Source organism: Oncorhynchus tshawytscha, unplaced genomic scaffold (assembly GCF_018296145.1).
Source record: "Oncorhynchus tshawytscha isolate Ot180627B unplaced genomic scaffold, Otsh_v2.0 Un_contig_15851_pilon_pilon, whole genome shotgun sequence".
Lineage (NCBI taxonomy): Eukaryota > Metazoa > Chordata > Actinopteri > Salmoniformes > Salmonidae > Oncorhynchus > Oncorhynchus tshawytscha.
The window spans coordinates 1-9,251 of record NW_024606534.1 but is presented as its reverse complement, the minus strand read 5'-3'; the positions used below and the strand labels follow the sequence as shown (position 1 = coordinate 9,251).

General features: G+C 44.9%; 1 pseudogene; it reads right to left on the bottom strand.

Moving 5' to 3' along the window:
* Window positions 1-7,878: 7,878 nt before the first annotated feature.
* On the bottom strand, window positions 7,879-8,832 carry LOC112266182 (annotated as a pseudogene).
* Window positions 8,833-9,251: the final 419 nt, after the last annotated feature.

Genomic DNA, 9,251 nt, shown 5'->3' with positions numbered 1-9,251 from the left:
ACACACACAAACACACACATACATACCTTTTTTTCGCACTATTGGTTAGAGCCTGTAAGTAAGCATTTCACTGTAAGCTCTACGCCTGTTGTATTCGGCGCATGTGACAAATCATAGAGCGCCAAATCCTTCCTTGAGACCAAATCTCTCTCATAAATCATTGATGACAGTAAGGGGAGCTATGCGCAGATCTCAAGGTAGGACCTTTGCCTGTGAGGACATCACTTCCTAAAACTTATTCACTCACAACCCAAATTATCAGCACCCTTGATATACAGTAGATGAGCAAAAAAAGACTATAAAATAAATCATAGAAATACTGACTATATGTATGCACATTTTGTAATTACAATTTTATACTAATACAATTGCTCAGAGCAAAATATTTTTTTCATAAGTAATACAAAAAAATCTAAAAGATAGGTGTCAGAATTCTTATTAAAATAATCTAACAAAATGTTAATAATATGTAACAATTTCAAAGTTTTTATTGAGTTGCAGTTCATACAAGGAAATCCGTCAATTGAAATAAATGCATTAGGCCCTAATCTATGGATTTCACATGACTGGGAAGAAAGATATGCCTCTGTCACAGATACAGTGAAGAAAATAGGGGCGTGGATTGGAAAACCAGTCAGTATCTGGTGTGACCACCATTTGCCTAATGCTGCGCGACACATCGCATGGAGTTGATCAGGCTGTTGATTGAAGCCTGTGGAATGTTGTCCTACTCCCCTTCAATGGCTGTGTGAAGTTGCTAGGGACACGCTGTCGTGCATGTTGGTCCAGATCATCCCAAACATGCCCAATGAGTGACAACATGTGAGTATGGAGGACATGGAGGAACTGGGATATTTTCAGCTTCCAGGAATTGGAAGGAACTGACAGTTTGTGCAGAAATTATTTGATTGTACATACACACAGTTTCTTCAGCTGTCCAGGTGGCTGGTCTGCAGATCCTCGCGACATGGGGCAGTGCATTATCAAACTGAAACATGAAGTGATGGCGGCGGATGAATTGCACAACAATATGCCTCAAGATCCCGTCATGGTATCGCTGTGCATTCAAATTGCCGTCAATTAAATGAAATTGTGTTTGTGTCTGTAGCTTATGCCTGCCCATACCATAACCCCACCGCCAACATGGGGCACTCCGTTCACAACGTTGTCATTAGCAAACTGCTCACTCACATGACTCCACACGCGCTGTCTGCCATCTGCCAGTTGTACAGATGAAAGTGAGAATCATCCATGAAAAGCACACTTCTGCAGCATGCCGGTGACCATTGAAAGTGAGCATTTGCCCACTGAAGTTGGTTACGATGCCGAACTGCAGTCAGGTCAAGACCCTGGTGAGGACTACGAGCATGCAGATGAGCTTTCCTGAGATGGTTTCTGACAGTTTGTGCAGAAATTCTTTGGTTGTGCATATCTACAGTTTCTTCAGCTGTCCAGGAGGCTGGTCTCAGACGATCCTGCAGGTGAAGAAGCTGGACCCGGAGGTCTGTGGTTGTGAGGCCGGTTGGAGGTACTGACAAATTCTCTAAAACAACAGTGGAAGCGGATTATAATAGAGAAATTTACATTAAATTCTCTGGCAACAGCTCTGGTGGACATTCCTGCAGTAATTGCACACTCCCTCAAAACTTTAGACATCTGTGGCATTGAATTGCATGACAAAACTGCACATTTTAGAGGGGACTTTTATCATCCCCAGGACAAGGTGCACCTGTGTAATGATCATGCTGTTTAATCAGCTTCTTGATATGCCACACATGACAGGTGGATGGATTATCTTGGTAAAAGAGAAATGCTCACTAACAGGGATGTATACCAATTAGTACACAACATTGGCGAGAAACAAGTGTTTTTGCGTGTGAAACATTTCTGGTAAGTTTAATTTCAACTCATTAAACATGGGACCAACATTTTACATATTGCGTTTATATTTTTGTTCAGTGCAGAAGGTAGAGGAGTGAACAAGCCGTGGATTGGGTGGCTAGGGTCCTTGATGATCTTCTTGGCCTTCCTGTGAGACTGGGTGCTTTAGGTGTCCAGGAGGGCAGTTAGTGTGCCCCTGATGATGCTTTGGGCTGACCACACCTGTGATTGCGGGTTGTGCAGTTGCAGTACTAGGCCTTGATACAGCCCAACAGAATGCTCTCGATGGTGCATCTATAGAAGTTTGTGATGTTCTTAGCGGTCAACCCACATTTCTTCAGCCTCCTGAGGTTGATGAGGCACTGTTGTGCCTTTTTCTCCATTATGTCTGTTTGAAGGGACCATATCAGGTCCTCAGTGGCATGCATGCCAAATAACTTTAAGCTGCAGCACATCAATGTGGATGGGGGCATTCTCTCTCTGCTGTCTCCTGTATTCCACGATCACCTCTTTAGTTTTGTTGACATTGAGCGAGAGGTAATGTTCCTGTCACTCTTCCGCCAGGGCCCTCACCTCCTCCCTATAGGCTGTCTCGGCAATGTTGGTATCAGGCCTACCACTGTTTTGTTTTCAGCAAACTTGATGATTGAGTTGGAGACATGCGTGGACAAGCATTCAAGGATGAACAGGGAGTACAGGCGGGGCTCAACACACACCTCTGTGGGGCCCCGTTTTGAGGGTCAACATTGCGGAGGTGTTGCAGCCTACCTTCACCACCTGGGGCACTATGGTTTTGAAGGCTGAGCTGTAGTCTATGAACAGCATTCTTACATAGGTATTCCTCCTGTCCAGGTGGGATAGGGCAGGGTGCAGTGAAATGGCCATTGCGACGTCTGTGGATCTGTTGGGGCGGTATGCAAATTGTTGTGAGTCTAGGGTGTCGGGTAAGGTGGAGGTGATATGATCCTTAACTAGCCTCTCAAAGCACTTCATGATGTCAGAAGTGAATGCTACCAGGCGATAGTAGTTTAGATCACTTACCTTCGCTATCTTTGGTACAGGAACAATGGTGGCATCTTGAAGCAAGTGTGGACAACAGACTGGGATAGGGGGAGATTGAGTATGTTCATAAACCCTCCAGCCAGACTTTGCCAGAGGTCAGAGGTCAAAGCTAACCTGTCTCTACCCGTCCATGTTCCCAGTCACCTTACCGTGGTAAAATAGAGTGGTTTTCATTTTTTTTTGTGTGAATCCTGCCATCTTTCCATGGGTAGGAGCAGGATGGTGGTGTGATCTGATTTGCCCGAAGGGAGGGTGGGGCAAGGCCTTGTAGCCGACCCGGAAGGGAGAGTAACAAAGGTCAAGCAGGTTCTCTCCACGTATTGCACAGGAGATATGTTTGGTAGAATTTTGAGAGCATTATCCTCAGATTTCCTTTATTAAAGTCCCCAGCAACAATAAACGCCGTATTAGGATATGCCATTTCCAGTTTGCACAAAGCCCAGTGTAGTTCCTTGTGAGCCGTCGCTGGTTCGGCTTGGGGGGAAAATAACCAAAGAAAGTTTTCTCTGCAGCTAATGTGGTCGACATTTGATGGTGATGTATTCCAGATTGGGAAAACAAAAGTAATTAAGGCACATTATGGCACTGCTGCAACATTAAAGAGTATTCTGGAATCCTTATAACAAGACACCTGTCACGCCCTGACCTTGGAGATTCTTTTTATGTCTCTATTTTTGTTTGGTCAGGGCGTGAGTTGGGGTGGGCATTTCTATGTGTTGTGTTTCTATGATTTTCTATCTCTATGTTTTGGCCGGGTATGGTTCTCAATCAGGGACACCTGTCTATCTTTGTCTCTGATTGGGAACCATACCTAGGTGCCTTTTTCCCACCTGTCATGGTGGGAAGTTTACTTTCTTTATGGCACTTTGCCTTTGAGCTTCACAGTTTGTTTTTGTATTGTTTATTGTTTTGTCGGCATCATTTTGATCATTATAAAGATAATGTACGCTTACCGTGCTGCACCTTGGTCCTCTTCCTCAAACAGTGACAACACCATATAAATAGAATCCTTAGTTTAGTTTTTTAGGCCAGGAGAAATGCAACCACTCTCAAATTCATAGACAGAACTATGGATGCAAGGAATGACCATCCATGATATAACATTTTTTATTGTCACCATGTTTTAAAGCTATTCAGTGTTTGCTTACATTTAAATTGTTTACAAATATTGGAGTAAAACAAGCTTAAATATAAGTTGTGCTGGTGGTGTGACTGTTCAACTAAACTCATGACGCATCTATAAGTTATATCCTTGAAGAAACAATGGCTATATATCAGGGCTATTCAAATCCGACCCTACGAGGTCTGGCGCTGTCACGCCCTGACCTTAGAGCTTTTTAAGTCTCTATTTTGGTTTGGTCAGGTGTGATTTGGGTGGGCATTCTATGTTAATTTTTCTATGTTTTGTATTTCTTTGTTTTGGCCAGGTATGGTTCTCAATCAGAGACAGCTGTCTATCGTTGTCTCTGATTCGGAACCATAGCCTTTTCCCACCTGTGTTTTGTGGGTAGTTATTTTCTGTTTTGTGTTTGCACCAGGCAGAACTGTTTCGTTTTGTTCCACTTGTTATTTTGTTGTAGTGTTCAGTTTTAATAAATTATCATGAACACGTACACCGCTGCGCTTTGGTCCACTCCTGCTTCATGCAACGAAAAGCGTGACAGAACTACCCACCACCAAAGGACCAAGCAGCGTGGTAAGGAGGACTGGACATGGGAGGATATCCTGGACGGAAAAGATCGCCTGCCATGGGAGCAGGTCGAAGCAGAAAGGAAGGCAGAGGCAGCTGGTAAAAGGGCCAAGGATTACACGGGGACAAGGCTGGCACTAAAGACCGGGAGGCCATTCCCAAATTTTTTGGGGGTGGCACATGGGGAGATTGAGGTTGGAGACCTGAGCCAGCTCCCGTGCTTACCGGAGGGAGCATCGTACTGGTCATGCACCATGTTATGCGGTGGAGCGCACGGTGTCTCCAGTGCGCGTGCATAGCCAGGTGCGTTACCTTCCAGCTCCCGAATCGGCCGGGCTAGAGTGGGCATCCAGCCAGGTTGGAGGATGCCGGCTCAGCGCATCTGGTCGCCAGTACGCCTCTACGGCCCGGGATATCCTGCGCCAGCTCTGCGAACTGTGTCTCCGGTGCGTCTGTACAGCCCAGTGCGTCCTGTGTCTGCGTCCCGCATCTGCAGGGTAAAAATCCAGCCAGGACGGGTTGTGCAGGCTCCTCGCTCGAGACCTCCAGTGCACCTCCACGGCCCAGTGTATCCGGTGCCTCTGCCTAGGACGGGGCCTCCTGAATGTCTCTCCAGCCTGGTGAGTCCTGTGCCTGCGCTGAGAAGCCTCCAGTGATGACCCATGGCACGAAGCCTCCAGTGATGATCCATGGCAAGAAGCCTCCAGTGATGATCCATGGCAAGAAGCCTCCAGTGATGATCCATGGCACGAAGCCTCCAGTGATGATCCATGGCAAGAAGCCTCCAGTGAAGATCCATGGCAAGAAGCCTACAGTGGTGAGACATGGCACAAAGCCTCCAATGAGGGCCTCCAGTCCGGAGCCTCCAGCGACGTTCTCCAGTCCAGAGCCTCCAGCGACGTTCTCCAGTCTGGAGCCTCCAGCGACGTTCTCCAGTCCGGAGCCTCCAGCAACGACAGACTCCAGTCCGGAGCCTCCAGCAGCGACGGTCTCCAGTCCGGGAGCCTCCAGCAACGAGCGTCCCCAGTCCAGGGCCCGCAACGAGCGTCCCCAGTCCAGGACCCGCAGAGGGTCCCCAGTCCGGGGTCAGCGGCGAAGGTCCTCGCACTAGAAGCGCCACTAAAGTGGGCCAAGCCAGAGGTGGAGCGGGGTCTATGTCCCCCAACAATGCCGCCACCATGGATAGATGCCCAACCAGACCCTCCCCTGTAGATTCAGGCTTTGCGGCGGAGTCCGCACCTTTGGTGGGAGTACTGTCACACCCTGACCGTAGAGATCCTTTTTATGTCTCAAAGGTCAGGGTGTGATTTGGGTGGGCATTCTATGTTTATTTTCTATGTTTTGTATTTCTTTTTTTTGGCCGGGTATGGTTCTCAATCAGGGACAGCTGTCTGTCGTTGTCTCTGATTGGGAACCATAAATAGGTAGCCTTTTCCCACCTGTGTTTTGTGGGTCGTTATTTTCTGTTCAGTTTTAATAAATAATCATGAACACGTACACCGCTGCTCTTTGGTCCACTCCTTCTTCATGCAACGACGAGCGTGACAGACGCCTGATTCTTTTCTGTTCTACATGATCAAATTGTATTAGTCACATGTGCAGAATACAACAGGTGTAGACCTTACAGTGAAATGATTCATTTCGAGCCCCTAACCAACAATGCAGTTTCAAATAAATACAGATAAGAATAAGAGATAAAAGTAACAAGTAATTAAAGAGCAGCAGTAAAATAACAATAGAGAGACTGTATACAGGGTGTACCGATGCAGAGTCAATGTGTGGGGACAACGGTTAGTTGAGGTAGTATGTAAATGTCGGAATAGTTATTCAAGTGACTATGCATAGATGACAACAAAGAGTTGCAGTGGTGTAAAGAGGGGTGAGAGGGAGGGGGGCACTGCAAATAGTCTGGGTAGCCATTTGATTTGATGATCAGGAGTCTTATGGCTTGGGGGTAGAAGCTGTTTAGAAGCCTCTTGCACCTAGACTTGGCGCTCCGGTACTGCCTTTCATGCGGTAGCAGAGAGAGGGAACATTCTATGACTGGGGTGGCTGGAGTTTTTGTCAATTTTTTAGGGCCTTCTTCTGACACCGCCTGGTATAGAGGTCCTGTATGGCAGGAAGCTTGGCCCCAGTGATGTACTGGGCCGTTCAGTATTACTGGGCAATGATGATCAGCTGGCCACTGCAGATAGAAAGGGTTTTGAGGCGGCCTTTGGTGCTAGCAATCTTAAGAACTGCAACAATAATGTAGTCAAGGGTCTAGATCAGATCATATTTTTAAGATTATACTGCAATAATCTAATTGTGATCCATTACTACATATGCTCTACGCTAACACTTGACATTTCAAAAATTGCATTTAATAGTAGATAATATTAAATATGGTTAGAATGGGCTAAAATGTCAAATCAAATTCATTTTGACTGACATTTAAATGAGTTGTCAACAGACATCAAACTAATCTAAATCAGGCGTGTCAAATCATTCCTTGGAGGCCTCAGCGTCAACTGATTTTCGTTATTTCCTTACAATTTGTGTGCAATTAAGACCTAGAGTATCAGGTGATTGGAGTTCCTAACTGACCAGTGACCAATTAAGACCTAGAGTATCAGGTGAGGGAGTTCCTAACTAACCAGTGACCAATTAAGACCTAGAGTATCAGGTGAGGGAGTTCCTAACTAACCAGTGACCAATTAAGACCTAGAGTATCAGGTGAGAGGAGTTCCTAACTAACCAGTGACCAATTAAGACCTAGAGTATCAAGTGAGGGGAGTTCCTTACTAACCAGTGACCAATTAAGACCTAGAGTATCAGGTGAGGGAGTTCCTAACTAACCAGTGACCAATTAAGACCTAGAGTATCAGGTGAGGGGAGTTCCTAACTAATCAGTGACCAATTAAGTCCTAGAGTATTAAGTGAGGGGAGTTCCTAACTAACCAGTGACCTCCCGTGATCAGTAAAAGACAGGAGTGAAAAGCTGCAGACACATTGCCTTCCATGGAATGAGTTTGACACCTGTGATCTAAATCAAGCAAACTTGACACTCTTGTTGATTCACAGTTGAAACCTGACTAGTTAAATTGAGATACAAGCCACTGATGAGTTTTAACAAATTCAATCAAAACTCAACATTGATTCAACATGGTTACATTGATGATGAATTAACATGGGAACAATTTTGACTCAACCACTTTTTATTGGAACAAGCAAGAAACAAGAAATGGCTTTGGTAACCCTAACCATTACATATTTGGAGAAATGTCAGATCTCTTGAAAATATATTTCAGGCGCCCTCGAATCTCCTTGGTTTTGAGACAATACACAAGTGGGTTCACAAGAGAGGGGCCCAGAGTAGAGCCAATGACTAGGCCATTTCTATGAGAGAGCGTGAGAACCAAACCAACCCTGGTGACCAATATTATCAACACCTTGGGGATAAAGAAGCAAGCCACCACTATCATGTGGGAGACACAGGTGTTAAATGTTTTCCTCCTGTCTTTGGATGAAGACATTTGTATCACTACATAAACTATCTTCATGTATGAGACTATTATCAAGGCTAAAGTAACCCATAATACAGCAGTCCCCAAAAGCAGAAATTGCATTGAAATAATGTGAAAGATTCACGCATGATGCTCTTATTAAGTTGGCATATTCACAAAAGCTGTATGGGAGTTTATTTGAGCCACAGAAGGGCAGATTGTTCACCAAGCCAGTCAACAAACTGGCAAGCATGCAGCCTACTGCCCAATTGGCTAATATAAGTAAACATACATTTGTATTAGTTAAGATAGTGTGATATCGAAGAGGATATGAAATTGCAATAAGGCGATCATAAGCCATCAGAGCAATAGCGAAGGGTTCCATAGAACTTCCAAAATGAAATAAGAAGCACTGTATCATGCAGGGTGCATAGGGATTCTTCTCTCCTCACCAAGGAGAACGTTAAGCATTGTAACACTAATGCCGCTGGTGTAGACTATGTCTACCATTGCCAGCGAGCAAATAAAAAAGTACATGGGGGTATGCAGAGGCTTGTTGAATGCTATGACACAAATGTTGGTGATGCTTCCGATCAGAATGAGAAAGAGGACCAACAAAATGGCTGCTCCCACCAGCTTTGGGTGTTGTACTTCATCAAATCCTGTGATGAGGAATTCTGTTACCGTATGTGTTGTTCTGTTGTTTGGCTCCATGTTCCTGTAAAATAATTTACCAAAATAAGAAGCAAAAGATTGTATATTGATCTACAGTGATTAGCAGAATATCTAATGGAGAGTGTGCCAGACAATTCTTCAATGTAGGCCAACATCACCAACTCCCAGCACTTGCTTGAATATAACAGCCATGTACCACTATCAGTACAGAATAACTCTGTGGTCACTGATACAGTTCAGTTTGTATTTACTGCTACATGATGGAATATCTGTGAAAAGAATTGCATAAAAACAGTCTGCATTGTCAAACTGGTGCATTGATTGTAACGTAAAATATAACATGAATCATCTAGAAAACATACTGTTGGTTACAAGGTCCAGTTATGTTAATGGATTGTTAAGTCTTACCAGGGCCAGCCTTGTGCGCCAGGTTTCACACACAGCTGGTAGATGACACT